This window comes from Cetorhinus maximus, chromosome 9 (assembly GCF_964194155.1).
Source record: "Cetorhinus maximus chromosome 9, sCetMax3.hap1.1, whole genome shotgun sequence".
NCBI lineage: Eukaryota > Metazoa > Chordata > Chondrichthyes > Lamniformes > Cetorhinidae > Cetorhinus > Cetorhinus maximus.
The window spans coordinates 73,039,946-73,051,227 of NC_135887.1; positions in this window are offsets into that span (position 1 = coordinate 73,039,946).

Sequence of the window (11,282 nt, forward strand, 5' to 3'; positions counted from 1 at the left end):
GCGTTCTTTAGTTTTTATTGCAGATTTCCAGCATCTGCAATATTTTGCTTTGGCAAATGCCTTTCCTGTTGCACACGTGGACAATGGAGGTATCTTTGTATTCTTGTGGGATGATTCCTTGCTTCCACAGATTGAAAGGCTTCAGTGATCTTCTTGACTAGGCATTGACCTCCAGCCTTTTAGACCACAGCTGGGATAGCATCAGCTCCTAGGGCTTTGCCACTAGATAGCAGTTTGATTACATTCGCGTTTCTAACAGAGTGGGAGGGTCATCAAGAGAGCAGTTGATGGCGACCTGTGGCAGCCTGTTGATTGCTTCTTCATTGATGGATAAAGGATAATTAAGGATATGGTTAAAGTGCTCTACCCATCTTTCTGGAATTTAGGCTTTTTCTATGAGCAGTGTTGACCTGTCAGCACCAAAGATTGGTGAAGAACCAGTAGACTGGGGCTCGTAGTCAGATTTAAGAGTATCACAGTATCTCTTCTTTGTGATCTGCATATGACTGAGGTTCGTCTGCGTTCTGATTCAGCCAAATGTCTTGGATCTCTCTGAGCTTGAGCTTGCAGTGGGCAGGCCTACAGATGTTTTGGTAGGCATCGTGCTTTGATAGTGATGACTTATCATTGAGGTAAACCCTGTAGATATGATGTTTCTCCTCCAATAGTTTCTGGAATACCTCATTGTTTTCATCAAACCAACCTTGATGCTTACAAGAGGTAGGGCCAAAGACCTCTACAGCAGTGGAGTACATTGTATCCCTGAAGGTTGCCCAGTCATCCTCAATGCAGTAAGTGCCCATTTTCACTGTACACAAGTGACTCTCAAGTTTCACAGAGATGTTCCTTTATGAGTTTGAGTTTTGAAACATTGAGATGCTTTTGGACCTTCATGCCCTGGGACTGCTAGGGGAATGGATCTTATATCTTTCAAATGATGTCCAATAGTCAGCACCGTACATAGTTCTTGTTAGATGAATATCCTGCCTGACTCCCTGCCTGGTGGTGACATAGTCAATTAGAGGCCACTGCATAGAATGGGGGTGCATCCAAGACATCTTGTTGTGATTAGGGAAGTGGAAAATTGTATTGGTAATTAAGAACTTATGCCCAGCAGACATCTTCAGCAAGAGGAGGCCATTGCTATTACAACTGCCACTGCTGCTTTTTCCGATGGCCCCTTTCGATACCTAGTGATCTATGTCGAAGTCACCAAGAATGATCAGCTTGTCTGACTTTGGCACAGTAACAATCTAGGAGTGGCGGTCATCATAGAATTTATCCTTGACAACATCAGGGCTGGTCATAGTAGGGATGTATGCATTAATGAGAGTTGCTTGCCTGGTAATCTGCAGGGGAATGTCTGCACCATCAGACATTCATTAACACCTTTGGAAAGGCAAGTCAACTTACTGACACGATGGCTCATGAGAGCAAAGCCTCTGCGAGCTTCGCATCATTCTTCTTTCCCATGGCCACTCCAAAGGAATGTGTAACCTGTATCAATTTCCTTGAGCTGCCCGTCCTCAGGTCAACAAGTATCACTGAGGGTGGCGACCTGGAAGTTGTAGCTGGCCAGCTTTCTACTGACAAGAGCAGTTCTTCTCTCAGGCCTGTTGGATTTGGTGTTGTCTATGAGGGGACACATGTTCCATGTGCCACTGGTGACCAGTGTCACCTTTACTTTCTTTTTTGAGACTGACTACGTTGATGGATCCAGGGAGGTGAAGCAGACCATGTTTAGGGCACCCTTCCATCATTTTCACATGGTCCATCTCTGACACTTCCCTTCCCTTCCTTGACCTCTCTGTCTCAATTTCTGGTGATAGACTGTCCACCAATATCCATTACAAGCCTACTGACTCCCACAGCTACCTCGACTACAGCTCCTCACACCCCGCTCCCTGTAAGGACTCCATCCCATTCTCTCAGTTCCTTCGCCTCCATCGCATCTGTTCTGATGATGCTACCTTCAAAAACAGTTCCTCTGACATGTCCTCCTTCTTCCTTAACTGAGGTTTTCCACCCACGGTCGTTGACAGGGCCCTCAACAGTGTCCGGCCCATCTCCCGCGCATCCGCCCTCATGCCTTCTCCTCCCTCCCAGAACCATGATAGGGTCCCCCTTGTCCTCACTTATCACCCCACCAGCCTCCACATTCAAAGGATCATCCTCCGCCATTTCCGCCAACTCCAGCATGATGCCAACACATCTTCCCTTCACCCCCCCGGCGGCATTTTGTAGGGATCGTTCCCTCCAGGACACCCTGGTCCACTCCTCCATCACCCCCTACTCCTCAACCCCCACCTATGGCACCTCCCCATGCCCATGCAGAAGTTGCAACACCTGCCCCTTCACTTCCTCTCTCCTCACCGTCCAAGGGCCCAAACACTCCTTTCAAGTGAAGCAACATTTCACTTGCGTTTCCCCTAACTTAGTCTACTGCATTCGTTGCTCCCAATGCGGTCTCCTCTACATTGGAGAGACCAAACGTAAACTGGGCGACCGCTTTGCAGAACACCTGCGGTCTGTCCGCAAGAAAGACCCAAATCTCCCTGTCGCTTGCCATTTTAACACTCCACCTTGCTCTCTTGCCCACATGTCTGTCCTTGGCTTGCTGCATTGTTCCATTGAAGCCCAACGCAAACTGGAGGAACAGCACCTCATCTTCCGACTAGGCACTTTACAGCTTTCCGGACTGAATATTGAATTCAACAACTTTAGATCTTGAACTCCCTCCCCCATCCCCACCCCCTTTCCGTTTCTTCACCCTCCCTTTTGTTTTTTCCAATAATTTATATAGATTTTTCTTTTCCCACCTATTTCCATTATTTTTAAATCTATACCTGTAATGTCCTGTCAGTCTTCCCACCCCACCCCTACTAGAGCTGTACCTTGAGTGTCCTGCCATCCATTCTTAATTAGCACATTCTCTTAGATAATATCACCACCTTCAACACCTCTTTGTTCCTTTATCTGTGACATCTTTTGATTATCTGCTCCTATCACTGCTTGCTTGTCCCTACAACCAGCCGCCCCCCACCCCCTCCCCAACTTCTCTCTCCCCCCCCCCACCCCTTAAACCAGCTTATATTTCACCCCTCTCCTATTTTTACTCAGTTCTGTTGAAGGGTCATGAGGACTCGAAATGTCAACTCTCCTCTTCTCCGCCGATGCTGCCAGACCTGCTGAGTTTTTCCAGGTAATTCTGTTCATGTTTAGGGCACCTTTCCTAGCCCCTTCCTCATACTAGGGAGGTGAGCAGTGTGGCCCTGAAAAGGGCTGCTCAGTCAATCAAGGGCCTGCCGAGTTCCAATTCTGCTTCCTTCCACAGAAAAATGACCCAATGGCCTGAGCCGCCTGTGTGCAGGTTCGCACCTACAGCTCCCAGTGAATCCGCACCTGCTACGTCACTCTCCCACTACCTCAGGACTTGTGACAGATAAATGATGGATGACAGATGATAGAAATATGATTAAGATGACTTGCATGTGAATTGGATTATAGCGCTGGAGAGTTGTGCATCGTCAGCCTCACTCTCTTGTCCTGACTTATCTTAGTCCAGTTGCAAGATGAGTCTAGACGGCTGGAGATAGATCCAGACACAGCGGGTGACCAGGACGTCTACTGTGTCTTGTCGAACTTTATGCATTCCACAACCCGGTGCTGACTCGCCTTTTAAGACCATTTTATCTTAGATTGTCCTCACCTGTCCAATCCAGCGAATGAGTCTTTGCCTGCCAGGATAGACAAACCCCTCAGTTGCCGAGAGTAAGATACTCGATGGCTACCCTCACTGGTTTGTCCTGCCCGTCCAAGCAGCTTATCAGAGTGTGGCTGCTGTTAGACGATAACAATTTCTTGGAGCCACAGGTGAAAGCTGGGTGATGGTAAGGACCAATACAGGATGAGCCTCTCCGAAGAGTATGTCGAGCCTGCCTCTGATAGGTGCTACCCCTCTCCTATTACTGTACTGAGTTTTTTATTTATCCTTTTACGGGATGCTGGCTAATTGCCCTTGAGAAGGTGGTGGTGAGCTGCCTTCTTGAACCGCTGCAGCCCCTGTGGTACACCCACAGTGCTGTTAGGAAGGGAGTTCCAGGATTTTGACTCTGACATTGAAGGAACGGCGATATATTTCCAAGTCAGGATGGTGAGCGGCTTGGAGGAAAACTTCCAGGTGGTAGTGTTCCCATCTATCTGCTGCCCTTGTCCTTCTAGATGGTAGCGGTCATGGGTTAGGAAGATGCTGCGTTAGGAGCCATGGTGAATTTCTGCAGTGCATTTTGTAGATGGTACGCACTGCTGCCATTGTTCGTCGGTGGTGAAGGGAGTGAATGTTTGTGGATGGGGTGCCAATCAAGCAGGCTGCTTTGTTCTGGATGGTGTCAAGCTTCTTGAATGTTGTTGGAGTATGGACTGCTTCAGTGTCTGAGGAGTGTTGCGAATGGTACTGAACATTGCACAATCATTAGTGAACATCCCCACTTCTGACATTATGATGGAAGGAAGGTAATTGATGAAGCAACCGAAGATGGTTGGGCCTAGGATATTACCCTGAGGAACTCCTGCAGTGACGTCCTGGAAGTGGGATGATTGACCTCCAACAACCACAACCAGTGAGATCAATAAGGAGACAGTCGACTATGCCAGAGTGAGACAAAAACTGAGCGAGTAGCGAATTAGGTTCACGTGGTAAGTTCTTGTAAGTCCTTTTCAGATTTTAACTATAGATTAAGAATCAAGATCTGACATACTAAAGTAAGTTAGGTTAGCTTGTTAAACAGAGAACTGTCTGGAGTGGCAGTGTCAACCACTTGAAAGCAGTTGGTTCAAGTGTTGTGAAATATTGTAGCAGGAAGCTATACTAGCTAGTGACTCATAGAGGGTCTATAAAGGAGACATGCTTTTCAAACCACACGATCAGTAAGGGGCGCGCGAGGAGACAGGCAACTACACTGGAGTGAGACAGGGACTGAGTGAGTAGCGAATTAAGTTGACGTAGAAAGTCGGTGCACAGGGGAAAGAGGTGTGGTATACATAGGAATTATTCTAAGTTAATTAAATGGGTAATTAAATTAAGTTAACTAAGTAACATAAGTAACAATGGGAGGACAGGTGTTATGTCGCAGCTGTGGAATGTGGGTGCTTTTAGACGCCAAGATGATCCATGACAGACACATCTGTAGAAAGTGTAAACAGCTAGAGGAATTTTGGATCAATTATTGATCTGGAAGTCTAACTGCAGATGTTGTGCAACTTGTCTGACCAATGCGGGCTGACAAGTCTCCTAGCCCTGATGAACTCCATCTTAGGGTCCTAAAAGAGTTAGCTAATGAGATAGTAGATGTGTTGGTGTTAATTTTCCAAAATTCCCAAGATTCTGGAAAGGCTCCATCAGACTGGAAAGTAGCAAAAATAACCCCTCTATTCAAGAAGGGAGGGAGGCAGAAAACAGGAAACTATAGGCCAATTAGCTTGACATCTGTCGTGGGGAAGGTGTTAGAATCGATCATTAAGGAAGTTATAGCTGGGCACTTAGAAGAGCTCAAAGCTATTGGGAAGAGTCAGCATGGTTTTGTGAAAGGGAAATCATGTTTGACCAATTTATTGGAGTTCTTTGAAGGAATAACATGCGCTGTAGATAAAGGGGAGCCTGTAGACGTGCTGTCCTTGGATTTGCAGAAAGCATTTGATAAAGTGCCACATCAAAGGTTACTGCGGAAAATAAAAGCTCATGTTATAGGGATTAACATATTTGCATGGATAGACGATTGGCTGGCTAGCAGAAAACAGAGTACACGTAAATGTGTCTTTTTCTGATTGGCAGGATGTGACGAGTCCCGCAAGGGTCTGTGCTGGGGTCATAACTTTTTACAATTTATTTCCATGACTTAGATGAGTGGAGTGAGGGCATGGTAGCTAAATTTTCAGATGACACAAAGATAGGTAGGAAAGTATGTTGTGTAGAGGACATAAGGAAGTTGCAGACGGACACAGGCTGAGTGAGTGGACAAAAATCTGGCAGATGGAGTATAATGTAGGGAAATGTGAAGTTGTTCACTTTGACAGGAAGAATAAAAAAGCAGTGTATTACTTAAACAGAGAATGGCTGCAGAATTCCGAAGTGCAGAGGGATCTAGGTGTTCTAGTGCATGAGTCACAAAAAGTTAGTGTGCGGGTACAGCAAGTAATTAAGAAGGCTAATGGAATTCTGTCCTTTATTACGAGAGGAATTGAACATAAAAGTAAAGATGTTATGCTTCAGTTATATAGAGCACTGGTGATACCACATCTCGAATGGTGTGTGCAGTTTTAGTCTCCTTATTCAAGGAAGGATGTAAATGTTTTGGAGGTGGTTCAGAGGAGGTTTACTAAATTGATTCCTGGAATGAGCAAGTTGTCTTATGAGGAAAGGTTAGACAAACTGGGCTTGTTTTCACTGGAGTTTAGAAGAGTGAGTGATGATTTGAATTAAGTATATAAGATCCTGAATGGTCTTGATCAGGTGGATGTGGAAAGGATGTTTCCTCTTGTGGGTGAGTCCAGAACTAAAGGATACTTTTTAAAATTAGGTGTTGCCTTTAGGATAGAGATGAGGAGAATTTTTTTTCTCTGAGGTTCGTGCAACTTTGAAATTCTCTGCCTCTGAAGATGGTGGAGGCGGGACATTGAATATTTTTAAGGCAGAGGTAGATAGATTCTTGTTAGGCAAGGGAATCAAACATTACCGGAGGTAGATGCGAATGTGGAATTCGAAATACAAACAGATCAGCCATGATCTTATTGAATGGCGGAGCAGGCTAGAGGGGCAGAATGGCCTACTTCTGTTCCTATTTTGTATGTTCATATGTTCCTTTGTGTTAGGTATGACTCCAAACAGCGAAGAGTTTTCCCCCTGATTCCTGTTGACTCCAGTTTTGCTAGGGCTCCTTGATGCCACACTCAGTCAAATGCTGCCTTGATGTCAAGGGCAGTCACTCTCACCTCATCTTTGAAGTTCTGCTCTTTTGTCCATGTTTGGACCAAGGCTGTAATGAGGTCAGGATCTGCGTGACCCTGGCAAAACCCAAACTGAGCATCAGTAAGCAGGTTATTGCTAAGCAACTGTCGCTTGATAACACTGTTGATGACTCCTTCCATCACTTTACTGATGATTGAGAGTAGACTGATGTGGCGGTAATTGGCCAGGTTTGATTTGTCCTGCTTTTTGTGTACAGGACATACCTGGGCAATTTTCCACATTGCCGGGTAGATGCCAGTGTTGTAGCTGTCCTGGAACAGCTTGGCTAGGGGTGTGGCAAGTTCTGGAGCGCAAGCCTTCAGTACTATTGCAGGAATGTTGTTAGGGCCCGTAGCCTTTGCAGTATCCAGTGCCTTCAGCTGTTTCTTGATATCACGTGGAGTGAATCGAATTGGCCGAAGACTGGCATCTGTAATGCTGGGGACCTCCGGAGGAGGCCGTGATGGATCATCCAATCGGCACTTCTGGCTGAAGATTGTAGCAAATGCTTCGGCCTTATCTTTTGCACTGATGTGTTGGAGTACAGAACAGGATCTGTTGTCTGATTATCTGATTGTTCCATTTGCATCTAATGGAATGGAATATCTTATTTTTAAATGGATCACAACCTCTTTGATACTGGCTCTATCTTCAGAGCTTGCTTGCATCCTACTTGTGTGGTGCATAAACCTCACCAAGTGCATCAGTGACATTAAAAAAAGTACTTTCAGCTGCTATTTATACATTCTATCTTACGGTAATTGCAAGGGCCTGTTTAGTAGTTAATGAATAATAAAACTTCCTGCTGCTGCACCATTGCAGCCTGTTTCTGCTGCCAGTTTTCCTTCTGCTATCTAGTGAATAGATCATCAACACACACAGGTTCTTCACAGCTCATGAGCATTATTGAAATGTTAAATGTGAACAATTTTAATACATTTAATAGAATATTATTTCTCAATAAATAAGTTCATCCTTCTCTTTTTAACTGGTTGCCCCAGATAATATCACATCACAAAGTCCCGCCTCTCCTGCTGAGATCAGAGCTCTGTGCCGATTGAGACCAGTTTGAATCCACACAAAATGCTGCTGTCTCTATCTACATCTGATTGACTCAAGGATGGCTGTCCACAGGAGCTGCTTCACAACAGGCCGAGTGTCTGTTTGCTTCATGTAAGGACTGAGCTCCCAGATCAGAGTGCTTGCAAAATAAGCTCAGCCGTTGGTCAGTTTGTAGGAGCCAAAGAATGCTGCAGATTTCTCCCAGGTGAAAGTCGAGCTGAGAATTGCCCTGGCATTATGGTGGTGTCACTTCCATTGGCTGCTGTCGGGGGCACACTGGGCACAGTTGCTGGGTTAATTGTCATCTGTGTGCTAGTCTTCCTTTGCCACTGTTTCAAGAAGAAAGGAATCTCTAAAGACCCTGAGAATGAGGGAGCTGAGCATATGATGAGGCGGAATAACATTGTGCGCACAGCACAGCAGGTAAGTGAAGAAAATCTTTTTTCAAGCTCTGGCATTTTGTTTTGTGTCATCAGCACTCACTGAGCTATTAACTCAGTCTTTCCAGTCTGCCTGCCCAAGGAATCTTGTTTGAAAATAGATACAAATTGGAAACATTAAAAGGTTCACTCAGTGAATCCATTGGTTACTGAAACATTAACGGTGCTCTCTCAATTAAGCTGCCGATGTCACATACAAAAGATGCATGTTTGTCAGGGGAGTGTTATAAAGAGGAGACTTTTCTGACCATACTCCAGTCTCAAGGGAGACACTAACTACAGTGTCTCACTTGGTGACTCCCATGACAAGTATTGTGCCAAGGTTTTACATGATATCTGTATTACTGATAGAACCAAAACGATTGTTCTTCCCAGAGGTTTTAGGACTTGTGTGTTGTATGGTTTCTTTATTAGAATCCCGTAAACAACACTGAAGTCAGTCAGAGCACAAATGAAGGAGTTGTAAACATGGGGGTTATGGTCAGGGTAGAACTGTAACCCCATCGTCACCACCATACTTTGTTATGATCCATAATCCTGGGCATCCATAAGGTGCTGTGGGTCATCATCAGCAGCAGCAAATGGTGTTCAGCCATGATGATGGCTCAGCATATCCCTCATTCTAACCATCAAGCCAGGGGACTTATCCTGCTTCAATGAAGAGTGCGGGAGCGCATGCCTAAAAATGAGGTGTCAACCTGGTGAAACTACAAGTTAGGACTATTTGCATGCCAAACAGCAGAAGCAGCATGCTATAGACAGAGCTAAACAATCCCACAACCAATGGATCAGATCTAAGCTCTGCAGTCCTGCCACTGCCAGTCATGAATGGTGGTGGACAGTTAAACAAACCAACTGGAGGAGGAGGCTTCAAAACATCCCCATCCTCAAAGACTGGGGAACCCAATACATCAGTGCAAAAGACAAGGCTGAAGCATTTGCAATCATCTTCAGCCAGGAGTGCTAAGTGGACATTTCATCTCTGCCTTCTCCTGAGGTCTCCACCTTCACAGATGCCAGTCTTCAGCCAATTTGATTCACTCCACGTGATATCAAGAAACAGCTGAAGGCGCTGGATACTGCAAAGGTCCTGACAAAATCCAGGCAACAGTACTGAAGACTTGCGCTCCAGAACTAGCCATGCCTTAGCCAAGCTATTCCAGTACAGCTACAACACTGGCATCTACCTAGCAATGTGGAAAATTGTCCACAAAATGCAGGACAGTTACAATGTGATCAATTACCATCCCAGAGGTCTGCTCTTGATCATCAGCAAAGTAATGGAAGTTATCACTGTTGATATCTTGACAACAATGTTATCAAGCTGCACTTACACAGCAATAACCTACTCACTGATGCTCAGTTTGGGTTCCGCCAGAACCACTCAGCACCTGACCTTATTACGGCCTTGGTCCAAACATGGACATGATCTGAACTCCAGAGGTGAGGAGAGAGTGACTACCCTTGACGTCAAGGCTGCATTTGACCGAGTGTATTTTCAAGAAGCCCTAGTAAAATTGAACTCAATGGGAATCAGGGGAAAACTCTCTGCTGGTTGGAGGCCTATCGAACACAAAGAAAGATGGTTGTGATTGTTGAATGTCAATCATCTCAGCTCCAGGACATCACTGGTCCTAAGCCCAACCATCTTCAGCTGCTTCATCAATGACCTTCCTTCCATAATAAGGTCAGAAGTGGGGATGTTCACTGATGATTGCACCATGTTTAGTACCATTTGCAACTCCTCAGGTACTAAAGCAGTTTGTATCCACATACAGCAAGATCTGGAAAACTTTCAGGCTTGGGCTGATGTGTGGCCTGAATGTTGCTTGCCACTTAAGTGCCAGGTAATGATCATCTCCAACAAGAGAGAATCTAACCGTTGCCATTCAATGGCATTACTATCATTAAATCCCTCACCATCAACATTTTGGGGACTATCATTGATTATCCCCATCACCTTCTCCAAGGCAACCAGGGATGGGCAATAAATGCTGGCCCAGCCAGCAAAGCCCACATCCCATGAATGAATAAAAAAAAACTGCACTGGACTAGCCATATAAGTACTGTGGCTAAAAGAGCAGCTCAGAGGGTGGGAAACCTGCAGTGAATAACTCACCTCCTAACTCCCCAAAGCTTGTTCATTATCTACAAATTACAAGTCAGGAGTGTGATGGAAAACTCTCCACTTGCCTGGCTGAGTGCAATAAATGTTGCCCTTGCCAGCAACATTGATCCAATGAAAAATCTTTTTGAAGTATGTCAGCTTTGGCTCAATAACTAACAGTTCGATTAACATGCACACAGTGTAGTCATGGCCTGGCACCAAAATGTCATATTATTCAATACCTGCCAACATTAATGTCAACTGGAAACTAACAAAGAAGTCAAAAGGCCTGTTTCTTGCCAACTGCACCAGTGCCACCTGTACTGAAGACAGGGAGGAGGCAGGATCTGTGAACAGGGCACTGCACAACGGCAGCTGGACCTGAAGGAGGTTAGGTAAAATAAATGCCCCAGTAGCAATAAGAGTGTCCCCTGTAATTCGGGTCTGAAGATGAGCTGAGTGCTGTGTTCATAATTTTTTCTAAGATTAGACCATCAAGTGGCAAAGTAAAGCGAGTCAAAAAAGTGTGAAAAAGCATATTGCAAGCATAAAATGACATGCAGGAAAAGACCCTCTGGTCTATCCAACCTTTCCCATATCACCATGATGCTTCACAATACATATTGGGCAGAACTGGAGAAGAATAATAAATTCCTGTCTCGTTACATTT